This window comes from Felis catus, chromosome F2, assembly GCF_018350175.1.
Source record: "Felis catus isolate Fca126 chromosome F2, F.catus_Fca126_mat1.0, whole genome shotgun sequence".
NCBI lineage: Eukaryota > Metazoa > Chordata > Mammalia > Carnivora > Felidae > Felis > Felis catus.
The window spans coordinates 77,466,244-77,481,613 of NC_058385.1; positions in this window are offsets into that span (position 1 = coordinate 77,466,244).

Genomic DNA, 15,370 nt, shown 5'->3' on the forward strand with positions numbered 1-15,370 from the left:
GAAAGCATGGGGACAGGGCCAGTGGGCAGAAAGAGCTGCTCTGGACCCTGTGGAGAGACTGCTTGTGTATTTGGGAGTTGGGGGAGGTAAAGTCCAGGGGAAGTTCCCAGTGAGATTTTCATAGGCTAAAGAAGACTCCCAGGATACTGGAGGCCTAGCTATTGTCGAGCTAAGGTTATTTTTCCCTCTAGCAAATCATTAGCATTAAGAAGTAGGGAGTTCCTGGAGAACTGTTTTACCCTGCCAGCCGCAACTATCTGTCAATGGGCTGCGGGTTATGAGGAAATTTAATTTTACCTGCCATTTCCTTCTTGCCTTTGTCCCCCCACATCATTATGGAGGGGTGATGTTGGAGCTCCAGGAAACTGAGTTTATAGGCTTCTGGAAATTAGGCTATTGATAAGATTGCCTTTTTCTTGTAATTCACTAAGATATTTGTAAGCTGATGGAGACCCACTTCCTGTGATCTCTATCAGGTAACCATTTGTTTTCTTTCCTTTCCTTTGTCCTTGGGCAACCAGTAGTGCCTGAGGAATGTCACACACAACCCACCTGGCTTGGGGGGAGGGGTGCCCTAGCTCGCACCGTGTCCTCAGCCAGCCCCAGGCTCTCTCATCAATATCTATGCTGTATAAGGTATTGGCTCAGTTTGACCCCTCTGTTTATTGATACAGGTTACACCTGATTAAAATGAAACATTTTATTTTGCTTTTTTCGTGAAATGTTTTAATAAGTAGTATTCATTGCATTGACCTCAATAAGCGTAACATTTAAAACCAAGCAAAACTGAGAAACACGCCCAGGAAGTCTTGGCTTTTTGCCTCTCCCAATTTGTGAACTTTCATATAATCTCCGTCTCTATATAACTCCTCAAAAGGGACGAATTCAAATTCTTGAATTCTTCCCTGGACTTATTCTTCGAAAATTGTTTAATTGTATTTTCTTTTTTTTTTTTTTTAATTGTATTTTCATAGAAGCCTCCTCAACTAACCTAATTATTGCCACACCAGGTCCTTAGGATTTAAGGGATTCATAATAGTGTGTGATTCCCCCTGATTTCCCCACCCAAATTCAGACTGCGTATAAGGAAGACAGGAAATAAACATAAAGAAGTCGAAATGTCAAGAATATGGGGAATGTGGCTAAGGAAAAGCAAATGAAGCTTCCAAATACTGCATGTCAGATTTAGAGACTCAGCCACCCATCCCAGACAGCAGTGACCCACAGTAGGGCCAGGGTCTTTATCACTGGGATGACCGGATGGTGGAGAGCAGATCAGAGAACACGGAAGTCAGGAGCCTAGAAGATAAACTGGAAACATCTGAGCACTGCACATCCCCCGTTACTTGTCCCGAAGCCGCAAGTGGGTGGTTCGCTTCTGCCTGGGAAGTGAGCAGGGCATAGAAAGAAAGAAGCCAAGGCATTAATTTAATGGGCGTCCCTCTTTTTCAGAATAACATGATGACAGCATTATAAAAGCTGGGATTCATCATGCAGTATTTGGGGTATAGTTATACCACAAAAATACTTACCATTTGCCCAAAATTCAAATTTAACTGGACTTCCCATGTGTTTATTTGTCAAGTACAGCAGCCTTACGTGGGGCCAAAGTGTGCCTCCCAGATTTACCATTCTTCACACGATTCTCTGAATTTATTTTGCTTCTCAGTTGTTATTTTTATTTTATCCATTTATTTATTTACTTAAAGAATTTATTCATTTATTTTTTTTGTTTTTTAAGTTTATTTATTTTTGAGAGAGAGAGAGTAAGCATAAGCAGGGGAGGCACAGAGACACAGAATCCCAAGCAGGTTCCGCACTGTCAGCACAGAGCCTGATGTGGGGCTTGATCTCACAAACCTGTGAGAGCATGACCTGAGCCGAAATCAAGAGTCAGATGCTTAACTGACTGAGCCACCCAGGTGCCCTTGTTTTGTTTTGTTTTGTTTTGTTTTGTTGAGACAGAGAGAGACAGAGCATGAGCAGGGGAGGGCCAGAGAGAGAGGGAGACACAGAATCCAAAGCAGGCTCCAGGCTCGGAGCTGTCAGCACAGAGCCCGATGTGGGGCCCGAACTCATGGACTGTGAGACCATGACCTGACCTGAAGTTGGACACCTAACCAACTGAGCCACCCAGGTGCCCCTGTTTTGTTTTGTTTTTTAATTTGAAACAACCACAAGAGTCCCTAAAGTTACTGAGGCTTACGTTTTTTATATCCCTGGACTAGATGTCCAATATAGTGTCTCAGAAGTCACAGTTTGGAAGAGAGTTGTGTGCTGGGGAAATTTCACTATCCTCAAAATCCTGATCTGTTTCGTTAACTTTATGAGGATCCACGGTAGAAGAGAATATCAAGAAACACACTTCTTTTCCTTCTGTTAATATTGCAGACATGATAACTAAATTCAGAGTTTTCTTCTCCCAAAGTGATAAAACACTGGGACTGAGCACTCTACTCTTCTATACCTTGATCTGATATTCCTTCTTTTCCTCCATGGCGCTGTCCTCACCACATTCCCTGCCCTGATTGCTCAGAGCTCTAACCATGGCCACTGCGTAGTTCCCAGCCCTACTCATACCTCTACACCGTGCTTCTCGCAGTAATCATCCCTAATAGACCTTACAGCACACTAACATTGAAAATATCCATTTCTCATTAATAGATTAGGCAAGAGTTGCTAAATAATGATGATAGTAATAATTATATAAAGGGTCTAAATGCAAAATAAATTTTGAATCAGGTTCGAATGCAGAGGAAAATTCAATTTTCCAATTTGCACTGCCAAGAAGAGAAACTGCTGCCTGGTGGAATTCAATACAGGTCTGTATGTTTAACTGAGCAAATGAGACCTGCATGCCATAACTGAAAATAATATAAATGCAGGACGCAAGCCTGGACTCAGGGCACTTCATTTACCACCGGTGTCTCTGTGCATTTGTGCTTCTTGTCTTTGTAGGTTGACTACAATAGCATTGAAATACTGAACATGCTTTTGCTTAATTTTGAATGATCGTAAAAATATAACCCTACACTCCCTTACTTTAAAAATCCCTTCATTCACTCTCCATTGCTTGTATGATAAAGAGGTGCCTCCATTTTATGACATACGAGGCTCAATCCCCATCTCGTACCTCATTCTTTCCATGTCCCCAGCATAGCCTTTGCTTCCATTACACTGAACGCTTTCCTGAACATAGTAAGGTTTTCTATGCAGGTGGCTTGAGGGGTGTAAAGAAAAATTAAGTAATACTCATCTTTAATCACCTCCTAAGTAGTTCTGATTGATGGGGGATTATTAGATGGACAGCACTTGAAAAAATACTGACTCAGAGCATAAAATATGAACAGTAGTACTGTAGTACTTTCCAGCTCATTCTATTTTTCCTTCTTAATGTTCCAATCTTTAGTCCTTATTGTAAACAGAGAGACAGCCAGATGCGAATGTCTGCTTAGAATTTGTAGGGGTCTAATCCACAGGTGTGGCATCTACCGAATCCTGTTCCTGGGGCTGCAGCATTCAAGTATGTGGTACCTCATTACTTTTAACCCTCGCATTCCCACGGAAGGTCAGCCATCTTACAGATATTTCACAAGTGAGAAAACAGCCTCAAAGAGATAAAGTAAAGTTGGCCAAGTTACACGCTCTAGATATGAAGCAGTCGGAGTTCTCATGCACAGCAAATGCCATAAATCTCTCTCCTTCCAATTGCACTGCTGATCGGAGATGTTTGGCCACCATGACTGTTCATGCTGCTTCCTGGATTATGTGACTAAAATGTTACGTTTGACTTCTTAGGAACAAGAAGTGAAGAGTGGGCCTTCTGAGCCACTCTGTTTTACAAGTAACAAACAAGACATACATATTTTTAAATCGTACAAAATTCCTTCGAAATAAGGTAGGTGTCAGTTGTAGTAACTTCTTGTCCTAAATCTGATACCCAGTAGCTTTGTGACCTAAATTAATTTTGACACTAATATCTTTGGAGATTTGTTTCCATACCAGGAAAGGTGCCGATATTTTTGGAAAATATTTTTTTTTTTGGTCTTGTTTTTAGATTAGCCTTCATTTGTTGTACTACATCCCACACATACCTCAGATTCTGGTCTAATGGATCGGACTCCTTTTTATGACGTTCATGCCTCACCGAGAATCTTTTGTTGATATTTGAGAATACAAATGGGGTGCCTGGGGGACTCAGTCAGTTAAGTATCTGACTCTTGATTTCTGCTTAGGTCATGATCTCACGTCGTGAGATCGTGCCCTGTGTCAGGCTCTATGCTGAGTGTGGAGCCTGCTTAAGATTCTCTCTCTTCTCCCCCTGCTCTCCTATACTCATGCATGCTCTCTCTCTCACTCCAAAAGAGAGAGAGAGAGAGAGAAAGAGAGAGAGAGAGAGAATACAAAATAATCTGTCCTGTAAATATTGAATCATTTGAGAAATATACGTTTGAAATTGATAGTAATTCAAAATCCATACCTGCTGTATTACTAACAAGTCTGAATCTGAGAATAGGTTTATTTATGAGACAAAAATATGCTTCCTACCACATTGGGGATTGAGGATAGATATTAATATAGGTACAGATATAGATGATATAGATATAGATATAAATGATATGGATATAGATGGATATAGATGATATATAGACATACAGATACAGATGATATAAAGATACAGATTATAAAGATCTACATATGGAATCTCTATCTTTGGATCCATGTGTGGTGTCATGGCTTTAGTATATTCATCCATTCAATCATTTTTCAAAAATTATTTTTTGAGTATCTATTATGTGTCCGCAACTGTTTAGATGTTTGGTATACAGCAGAGAACAAAGGAGACAAAATCCCATGCTGTCATAAACCTTTTATTATTGAGGATGTTGACCTAGCCATCCAGGGTCATTCAGCCTGATTCCTAGAAGGGTGTGCAAGCTCTGACCTGTCAGGGTTAATATATGGAAGCAGGTTCAGAGAATACAAGAGAAGCATGCCCTATGTGAAGTTGTGCTGATCTGAGGGAAATTCAGAAGAGGTTAGACCACTCATACTCACTCAGTAGAGAAACACAGCTAAATGAGTGTCTGCCTTTCCCCCCCTCCACTACAGAGAATTTCAGGAGCATTTTATAATATAATTCCCCAAAGGGAAACGTGTTAGAGGATGTTATAGTTGCCTTTGAAATAAGTTTCTGAGGAAGAAGCTGCTTCATCTATCACAGTTCCCCAGATGCTTGTTCTTGAAACCCCACTGAGCTTATCAAATAAGCTCATGGTCAACTAGTAAATTCCTCTGAAGGAGGAGACCAGTAAGTTGAGGAAAATTCAGATTTTGTTCCCTAGAAAGTTCTGAAATGGCCAGAACAAAGCACAAATAAAATTAACTTGAGGGTTTATTCATTCCATAACTGGAAGTCACAGGAATAAAAGCGCAGCATAGGGAACATTGTCATTGGTACTGTTATGGTTCTATAAAGTGATAGATGGCAGTTATGCTTGTGGTGAGCATAGCATAACATACAGAGTTATTGGATCACTTTGTCGTACACCTGAAACTAATGCAGCATTGTGTGTCAGCCATGATGAAATGAAAAATAAATAAGTGACTTCAGGGCCTCTATGCTTGAGGCTAAGCATTTACTCCCCATCCTCCTTTCTCCCCATTGAGGAATGTGAAGCAAATAGTTTTATACAGTCATCGTCTAATTACTGTACCTGTCACACACTGAATCAAGATATTATAATGAAATTATTTTAAGAAACCCTTAACCAGTAAGTTAGAAAACTTGTGTTAAGTGGAAAGTTTTTAAAAACAAACATATTATAAAACTATAACATTCTGCCTCAATAATATAAAGCCTCAATACTGTAACTATTGAAGTGACTTAATGAGTAGTTACAAGTCTTCCCAGATAGAAAACTCCAACCATGCATGGCTTTATCAGAATATTCTACCACACCTTCAAGAAATAATTCTAAGTGCACATAAACATTGCCAAAGAATTGAAAAAGGGAGAATATTTATGTATACACACACATACTATATGTATGCACTATATACATATACTGTTTTAGTAGGTAAATATACATGCACACATTCTCTCTCTCTCTCTCTCTCTCTCTCTCTCTCTCTCTCTCTATATATATATATATATGTGTGTGTGTGTGTGTGTGTGTGTGTGTATAATTCTGCTTCATTAGAGAATGCTGACTAATACAGAAAACAGTTTTTAAAATCTAAATCTTCAAAAAAAGCATAGTAATCACTACATTTAAATGTGAAATGTTAAAATCTTTTTAATAGGCTTTAGAAATAAAAAAAGGTTGTATGTTCTCACAACTGACTTTTAACACAATACAGAGGGTCTAAGACACAATGGTGAAGCATGAATGCTACCAGAATTGATATGAAAGAAATTTAGGAAACATCATGTGATTTTTTTACACAAATTTTAAAAATCTACCTATTTATTATAATTGAGACTTTAATAAGATTGACATATAATAAAAATTAAATATCTTTCCACATACCAGCAACAACTAGCAAACAAAATTTTAAAAACTAAAATTTCATAAAAACGACCAAGTACCCAGGAATGAGGCAGGTGATGCCTACACAGAAAAAATCCTAATACGAAAGTGCTAGTCATAAAAAACAAAACAAATAAAAACAAAACTCAAATAAAAGATAAATAATGCAAGATTTTAGATTGGCTTGTGCAACAGTGTTAAAATATCTTTTCCCCTCATGAAAATATCAGTCCTCCCTTTATTCAAATGTCAGTAAACTTTTCAAGAATCAGACAAGCTGATTAAAAGACTCATAGGAAGTTTGAATTTCTATGAATTCAAAGTCTACCCACCAGACCATCTTGATCCTGCATACTCTTCTCTGTAATTTTTGTAGCTTTCTTTACCTTCTAATATTTTTTATAATATAACTTTATCATCATCATCATCATCATCATCATCATCATCAAAGGCACAAGAAATGTACTGTTGTGGCCTATTCTTCCACATACACTTTAGAATGTAAGAGCCACAAAAATGGAAAGTTTGTCTCTTTTGTTGCATGATGTGGCCCACATACTTATAATAGTGCTTAGCACATAGTAGGTAGGATTTGTAAACATCTTGGATACTGTTTACAAATGATGTAAATATATAATTGGAAAACAGTAGCATAAACACTGTTGAATAAAGATTAGGATATTCTTAAGACTTATGAAATTATATTAAGTAAAGCAGTGCAATTTTACAGAAGTAGAAATATACAAATCAATGGAAGATGAAGGGAAACCTAGAAAGAGATTCAGTTTGTGCATGTTTGTACCCCTGATACCATCAGAGAGAAATGAAGGATAGAACAGTCTTTACAATAAATGGAACTGCGACAATAGGGCAAAATCATAGCAAAGGGCCTAAACAAGTTGGAGATAAGTAATATGCCTGGTAGAGAATTTAAAGTAATGGTCATAAACATACTCGCTGAACTTGAGAGGAAGAAATTAATAACTGAAAATTAAAAAAATACACTGGGTGGTAAACTAGAGGAAGCAGAAGAAAGGATCAGTGACCTGGAGAACAGAGTAATGGACAGCAGTCAGACTGAACAGGACAGAAGAAAAAAATGATATATGAAAATAGTGACATAATCAAGCATAATACCATTCATATTATAGGGATCCCAGAATGAGAAGAGAGAGAAAGAGGGGGCAGAAAATTTATTTGAAGAAATAATAGCTGAAGATTTCCTGAATCTGGAGAAGGAAACAGAAATCCAAATACAGGAAGCACAGACTACACGCAACAAAATGAACCCAATGAGGTCTACATTAAGACACATAGTAATTAAAATGGCACACTAAAGTGATAAAGAGAGAATTCTAAAAGTAGCAAGAGAAAAGCAGTTACATACAAGGGAAACTCCATAGACTATTAGCTGATTTTTCAGCAGAAACTTTCCGGGCCAAAAGGGAGTGGCATGATATATTCAAAATGCTGGAAGGATAAATAAATAAATAAATAAATAAATAAATAAATAAATAAATCCGCAGCCAAGAATACTCTTTCCAGCAAGATTATCAGTCAGAACAGGAGAAGTAAAGAGTTTACCAGACAAACAAAAGTTAAAGGACTTTTTCACCATGAGACCAGTCCTACCAGAAATTTTAAGGGGAACTCCCTGAGTGGAAAAGAAAAACCACAAGTAGGAGTAAGAAAAGTAGGAAGCACAAAAGCAGTAAAGTTGAGTATAACTATAAAGATCAGTCAAAGGTTTCACAAAATAAAAGGATGTAAACAATGAAACTATATATCTAAAATGTCAGAGGGTCGGGGCGGAGGAGTAAAGAATGGGTTCAAACTTACGTGACCATCAACTTAATATAGACTGTTATGTGCAGAAGATGTTATATACAAACCTAATGGTAACCACAAATCAAAAACCAGTAATAGATCTGCAAAAAATAAAGGGCAAGGATCCAAGTATATAACTAAAGAAAGCCAGCAAACCAAGAGAGTAGAGAGCAAGAGAAGAACTACAAAAATAAAACTGAAACCCCAAAATCCTCATAAGACAAGTAAAAAAGTGAAAATAAGTACATACTTACCCATAATTATTTTGAATGTAAATATGGCCAATGTAATGGTCAATCAGAAGACATAAGGTGAAGGAATGGATAAAAAAGCAAGTCTCATCTATATGGTGCCTATAAGATACTCATTTCAGACCTAAAGATACATGCAGACTCAAAGTGAAGGAATGGAAAGGCATTTATCATGCAAACGAATGTGAAAATATAGCTGGAGTAGCAATCCTTATATTAGACAAACTAGACTTTAAAACAAAGATGTTAACAAGAGACAAAGAAGGACACTTTATTATCGTAAAGGGAACAATCCAACAAGGCAATATAAATGGGAGCACCCGTACACATAAAGCAGCTAATAACAAACATAAAGGAAGCAATGGATAGTAACACAATAATAGTAGGGGAATTTAACAACCCATTTACATTGATGGATAGATTATCCAAACAGAAAATCGACAAGGAAACAGTGGTTTTGAATGACACACTGGACCAGGACGATCTACCAGGTGTATTCAGAATATTCCATCTTAAAACAGCTGAACACACATTCTTTTCAAGTGCACGTGGGACACTCTCCAGAATAGATCAAGTATAGGCCACAAAACAAGTCTCAACAAACTCAAAATAATCAAAGGTTATTTTGGAGGTTAAATAATGTACTACTAAACAAAGAAATTGAAGAGGAAATCAAAAATTACCTGGAGACAAATGAAAATGAAAGCACAATGATCCAAAATCATTGGGATGCAACAAAAGTGTTCTAAGAGGGAAGTTTATAGCAATACAGGCCAAATCAGAAAGCAAGAAAAATCTCAAATAAACAACCTAACCTAAAGGAGCAGGAAAAAGAAGAACAAACAAAACCCCAAACCAGTAGAAGGGAGGTAATAATAAAGATTAGAGCAGAAATAAACAAAATAGAAAGTAAAATAAATAAATTAAATAAATAAATAAATAGATAGATAAATAAAAAATAGAATATATTAGTGCAGCTAGAAGCTGGTTCTTTAAAAAGATCAAGAAAATTGATAAAACATTAGCCAGACTAATCAAAAAGAAAAGAGAAGACTCAAAATATGAAAGAGGAGAAGTGACAACCAACACTACAGAAATACAAAAGGTAATAAGAGAACTATTATGAAAAATTAATGCCAGCAAATTGGACAGTCCAGAAGAAATGGACAAATTGCTAGAAACATATAGCCTATCAAAACTGAAGCAAGAAGAAATAGAAAACTTGAACAGAGCAATCACCAGCAATGAAATTGAATCAGTAATCAAAAAACTCCCAACAAACAAAAGTCCAGGACCAGGGGGGATTCACAGATGAAGTTTTCAAAAAACAGAAGAGGAGGGAAAACTTCCAAAGTCATTCTATGAGGCCAGCATTACCCTAATACAAAAACCAGATAAAGACACCACAAAAAAAGAGAACCAAAGGCCAAGGCTTTGATGAACATAGATGCAAAAATCCTCAACAAAATATTAGCAAACCAAATCCAGCAATACATTAAAAAATTATTCACCAAGATCCAGAGGGATTTATTCCCAGGATGCAAGGGTGGTACAATATTTGCAACCCATGGGATGACTACTTTAACCCATTATTAAGCATCCAACTCTTGATTTCAGCTGAAGTCATGATCTCACAGTTCATGGGATTGATCCCCATGTCAGGCTGTAGGCTGACAACGCTGAACGTGCTTGGGATTCTCTCTCTCCCTCTCTCTCTCTCTCTCTTCTCCCCACTTGTAGTCTCTCTCTCTCAATATAAGTAAATAGACTTAAACAAATTGCAAACCAATCAACATGATACAGCACACCAGTAAGCAAAAGAGTAGAAGCCAAATGCTTATTTCAGTAGATGCATAAAAAGCATGTGACAAAGTACAACATCTGTTTATGATAAAAACCCTCAACAAAGTAGGTTTAGTGGGAATGTACCTCTACATAATAAAGGCTATGTATGAAAATCTACAGTTAACCATACTCAGTGGTGACAAAATTAGAGCTTTTCCTCTAAGGTTAGGAACAAGACAAGGATGTCCACTCTCACCACTTTTACTCAACATAGTATTGGAAGTCTTAGCCACAGCAGTCAGACATACATACATACATACATACATACATACATAAATGGCATTCAGATTGGGAAGAAAGAAGTAAAGTTGTCACTATTTGCAGATGACATGATACTGTATAGAGAAAAATCCTAAAGACTTCACCAAAGAGTACTAGAACAGATAGATGAATCCATTAAAGTCACAGAATACAAAATCAATATACAGAAATCTACTGCATTTCCATACACTAAAAATGATGTAGCAGAGAGAGAAATCACAAAAACAATCTCATTTACAATTGTACCATAAATAATAAAATTCCTAGGAGTTAAGTTAACCAAGGAGGTAAAAGACCTGTACTCTGAAAAATATAAAATACTGATGAAAGAAATTGAAGATGACACAAACAAATGGAAAGATATTCTATGTTCGTGGAACATATTGTTAAAATGTCTTTACTCCTTAAAGCAATCTACAGGGTTATTATAATCCCTATCAAGTTACCAACAGCGTTTTTCACAGAATGAGAGCAAACAATCCTGAAATTTGTATGGAACCACAAAAGACTCCAAATAACCTAAGCAATTTTGAAAAAGAAAGCAAAGATGAAGGAATCATAATTCTAGACTTCAAGTTATATGACAAAGCTGTAGTAATCAACATAGTGTGGTATTGGCATAAAAATAGACACATAGTTCAGTGAACAGAATAGAAAGCCAATAAGTAAACCCATGATAGTATGATCCATTAATCTTCAACAAAGGAGGCAAGAATATGCAATGTGAAAAAGACAGTCTGTTCAGCAAATGATGTGAGAAAACTGCCCAGTTACATGCAAAAGAGTGAAACCGGACCACTTTTTTACACCATACACACAAGGAAACTCAAAATGTATTAAAGTAAGACCTGAAACCATACAAATACTGGAAGAGAGCACAGGCAGGAATTTCTTTGACATGGGTGATTGCAACATTTTTGTAGATATGTCTCCTTAGGCAAGGGAAACAAAATCAAAAACAAAGTATTGGGACTACATGAGAATAAAAAAGCTTTTATACAGCAAAAGAAACCATCAACAAAACTAAAAGACAGCCTACTAAGTGGGAGAATGTATCTGCAAAGAGTTAATATCCAAGATATATAAAGAAGTTATACAACTCAACACCAAAGAGACATATAATACAAGTAAAAAATGGGCAGAAGACATGAAAGATATTTGTCCTAAGAAGACATACAGATGGCCAACAGACATATGAAAAGATGCTCAACATTACTCATCATCAGGGAAAAGCAAATCGGAACCACAATCAGATATCACCTCACACCTGTCAGAATGACTGAAATAAAGAAGACAAAAAATGAGTGTTGGTGAAGATGTGGAGAAAAATCTTTTTCACCCTTGTGCTGTTGCTGGGAATCAAACAGGTACAGCCGCTGTGGAAAACAGTATGGATAATCCTCAAAAACTTAAAAAATAGAATTCCCAGTAATTCCACTACTGTGTATTTACCCAAAGAATACAAAAACAACACTAATCTGGGGCTTCTGGGTGGCTCAGTCAGTTAAGCGTCTGACTTCAGCTCAGGTCATGATCTCACAGCTCATGAGTTTGAGCCCCACGTCATGCTCTGTGCTGACAGCTCAGAGCCTGGAGCCTGCTTCGGATTCTGTGTCTCCCTCTCTCTCTGCCCCACCCCTGCTTGCTCTCTGTCTCTCAAAACTGAATAAACATTAAAAAAAATTTTTTTTAATGAAACTAAAAACAACACTAATTCAAAAAGATATATGCACCCCTATGTTTATTGCAGTGTTATTTACAATAGACAAATTATGGAAGCAGCACAAATGTCCATCAATAGATGAACGGATAAAGAAGTGGTATATATACAATGGCAGATTATTTAGCCATATAAAAGGATGAAACCTTGCCATATGCGACAGCATGGATGGAAAGTATAATTGTTGAGCGAAATAAATCAGTGAGAGAAAGACAAATACCATGGGATTTTACTTATATGTGGAATTTAAGAAACAAAACAAATGAACAAAGGAAAAAAAGGAAGCGACAAACCGAAAAACAGACTCTTCGCTTCTGAGAGCACATTGATGGTTACCAGAGGGCAGGTGGGTGGGGGATGGGTAGAATAAATCAAGGGGATTAAGAGTACACTTATCATGCTGAACATTGAGTAGTATATAGAATTATTGAATCACTATGTTGTACACCTGAAACTAATCTAACACTGTGTGGTTAACTATACTGGAAATAAAATTTGAAAAAAAGCAGACACGTGTAAAGATTCTGGGTCAGGGCAATATATACTTTTCCAGCTGGGCGGTGGCTAATTAGTGTATATTTTATAATTATTCAATTATACAATTTTGATTTTATCTTTTCTCCATGTAGGTTATATTTAAGTGAAAAAATTGATAAAAATCAAAATGATCCTTAAGTTTACTACTTAGGGAAATGAAATTAGGTCTCACACTGAAAGACATTCATACCTAATGTTGACAAGATATATGTTTTTAGACTTACACTATATGAACATTATTGGGAAGAATGTGGAGTGACAGAGACCCTGGAGAGTGGCAATTATGGGCAGTTACACAGACATTGGTTTGCCAGTTACAAAGTATTTTCTGGCAGAATTGGGGGATGGAATTATTAAGTGATGAACCTAGGGTTTTTGATTCTTCATATCCAAATTTAATATCTTAATGCTTTGCTGTTCCAATACATAAAGCTAGTCTCTGTAATTGTATTTTTGAAATAAATACTGAGTTTTTGCTAGCTATATAAATCGGTGCCTGTGTAGTATTTTCTCTAGGGAGGTGCATAAGTGTGAAGTTGTATAGGCTCTCAGTCATTCATCTAATATTAACCAGCCTGTGCTCTTGGCCCATCAGTCTGATGAACACCTGTTAGTACAGACCGAGCAAGATCCCATTCCTTATTTAGAAGAGTTCAGAGCCTGGAAAGAAAAAGACAAAAAAAAAAGATATGCTAAAGTTTTCACTATGTGTGAAAGTAGACAGGATTCTGGATCGGTGTTTGTATAAATCCAGTAGAGGGATCTGTATCTCAGGTGAGTTAAATGGCAATATCTAATTGACTGCATAAAAGTATAGGTCTTCTCAGGTAATGTGAGTAGTTCATAATTCCTGGAATATGCGATCAGCTGAAAGAATTGCAGAAAATTACAAATTTAGATTAGATTTTGTTAATAATTTGAACTGTTTTTCCCTTTATGTAAATGTGAATTATCAAAAACTTAATGTTCTTGCTTCATTATTGATCCCTTTATCCATTATATATATATATGTGTGTGTGTGTGTGTGTGTGTATATTTACATACATTATATATGTATATATATTTATATACATTATATATGTGTATATATACATTAAATACACACATATATTTATATACATTTGTGTACACATACCTGATTATTAAAACAAGGTCGAATTTCCAATAGTAATGTTGTGTCTCCTATAGCTATTCCCATCGGTTCTTGTCGCCCCAAAATAACACAGTTTCACGCTTGTAGCAGATGATCAATAGATGTTTGGTAAATCGTTGAATTCTATAATTTTTAGAAAGCAGGTGAGTAGGAAACTCCAAATTTCTCTTTAAAAACTGGCTATAACGAGTTGCTTTCTCGTTTCACCCTTTGGTAGACTTATTTCCCCATGAATTAATAGCTTACATAAAGAAAACTTCCTAGCCCCTGTTTTATAACATATTAATTCAAGAAGACAGGAGATCTATATATAGTGCCCATAGGATTTTGTATCGATTGCAACTTCATAGGTCAAATATTATTATAACAAATAGAGGTCTGATGGAACACCATCTGGCACCTTCATTCATATTCGTGCATTCACCTAACATTACGGAGCATCCATCTTGAGGCAACTTAAGTGACCAAAGGTTTAATTAATGGGAAGGTGGCAGATTTCCGGACGGTTGTGCTATGACCATGCTGCAAGAACCTATTTTATTAGACATGAAGCTTAAAGAAGAGCAGTAAAATCAGAGACGCAACAAAATCTGTATATATTCTATTTCCCAGACCTACTAGGACCAAGGCAAGGCAAGGGGAAGATGCAAATAATGACACAGCTGTTGCTCTGGGATCATTCCCCAGAAGCTAATTGTGCTTCCGTCCTTTCTTCTGGCTCCAAAGTAGAGGGACAATAGCTTTGACTTCCCAAATCTCCATCAAGACCTCTGTCCTGTGCACTTTTATTTCTTTTGTGTAATTGAGGGGCTGAGCAGTTATGCCAAGGAGCCTAGGGGGTACCTGGCTTCACACTTTGCCCAGAAATATTCTGAATGTCTGCTTCTGCACCCCTGCCCTTCCCCCTCAGTGCTGTGCCTGTGACCTGAGAGATTCACCAGTGCTTTTACTTCACCGCCACTTTGCTACTCTCGCTGGGCAAGGGACCTTCATGCTCATTCCTTCTCCATTTCTCATGCCTTCTCATTTTACAGAAGGAATAACCTCTTTGGGAATTTAAAATGCAAACTATAGCCCAGGGCGTCAAAACAGACCCCACGGAAAGCAGGCAAAGCTTTATGCTTGGAGAAAAGTAAGTTCTCTATTCGTAAGAGGAAGGGAGAATAAAGAAGGGTGTCCAGGCCAAGATGACGGAGGAGCTGAGAGATGCTGCTATGAAATCTCTTCCTGAAAGTTAATGATG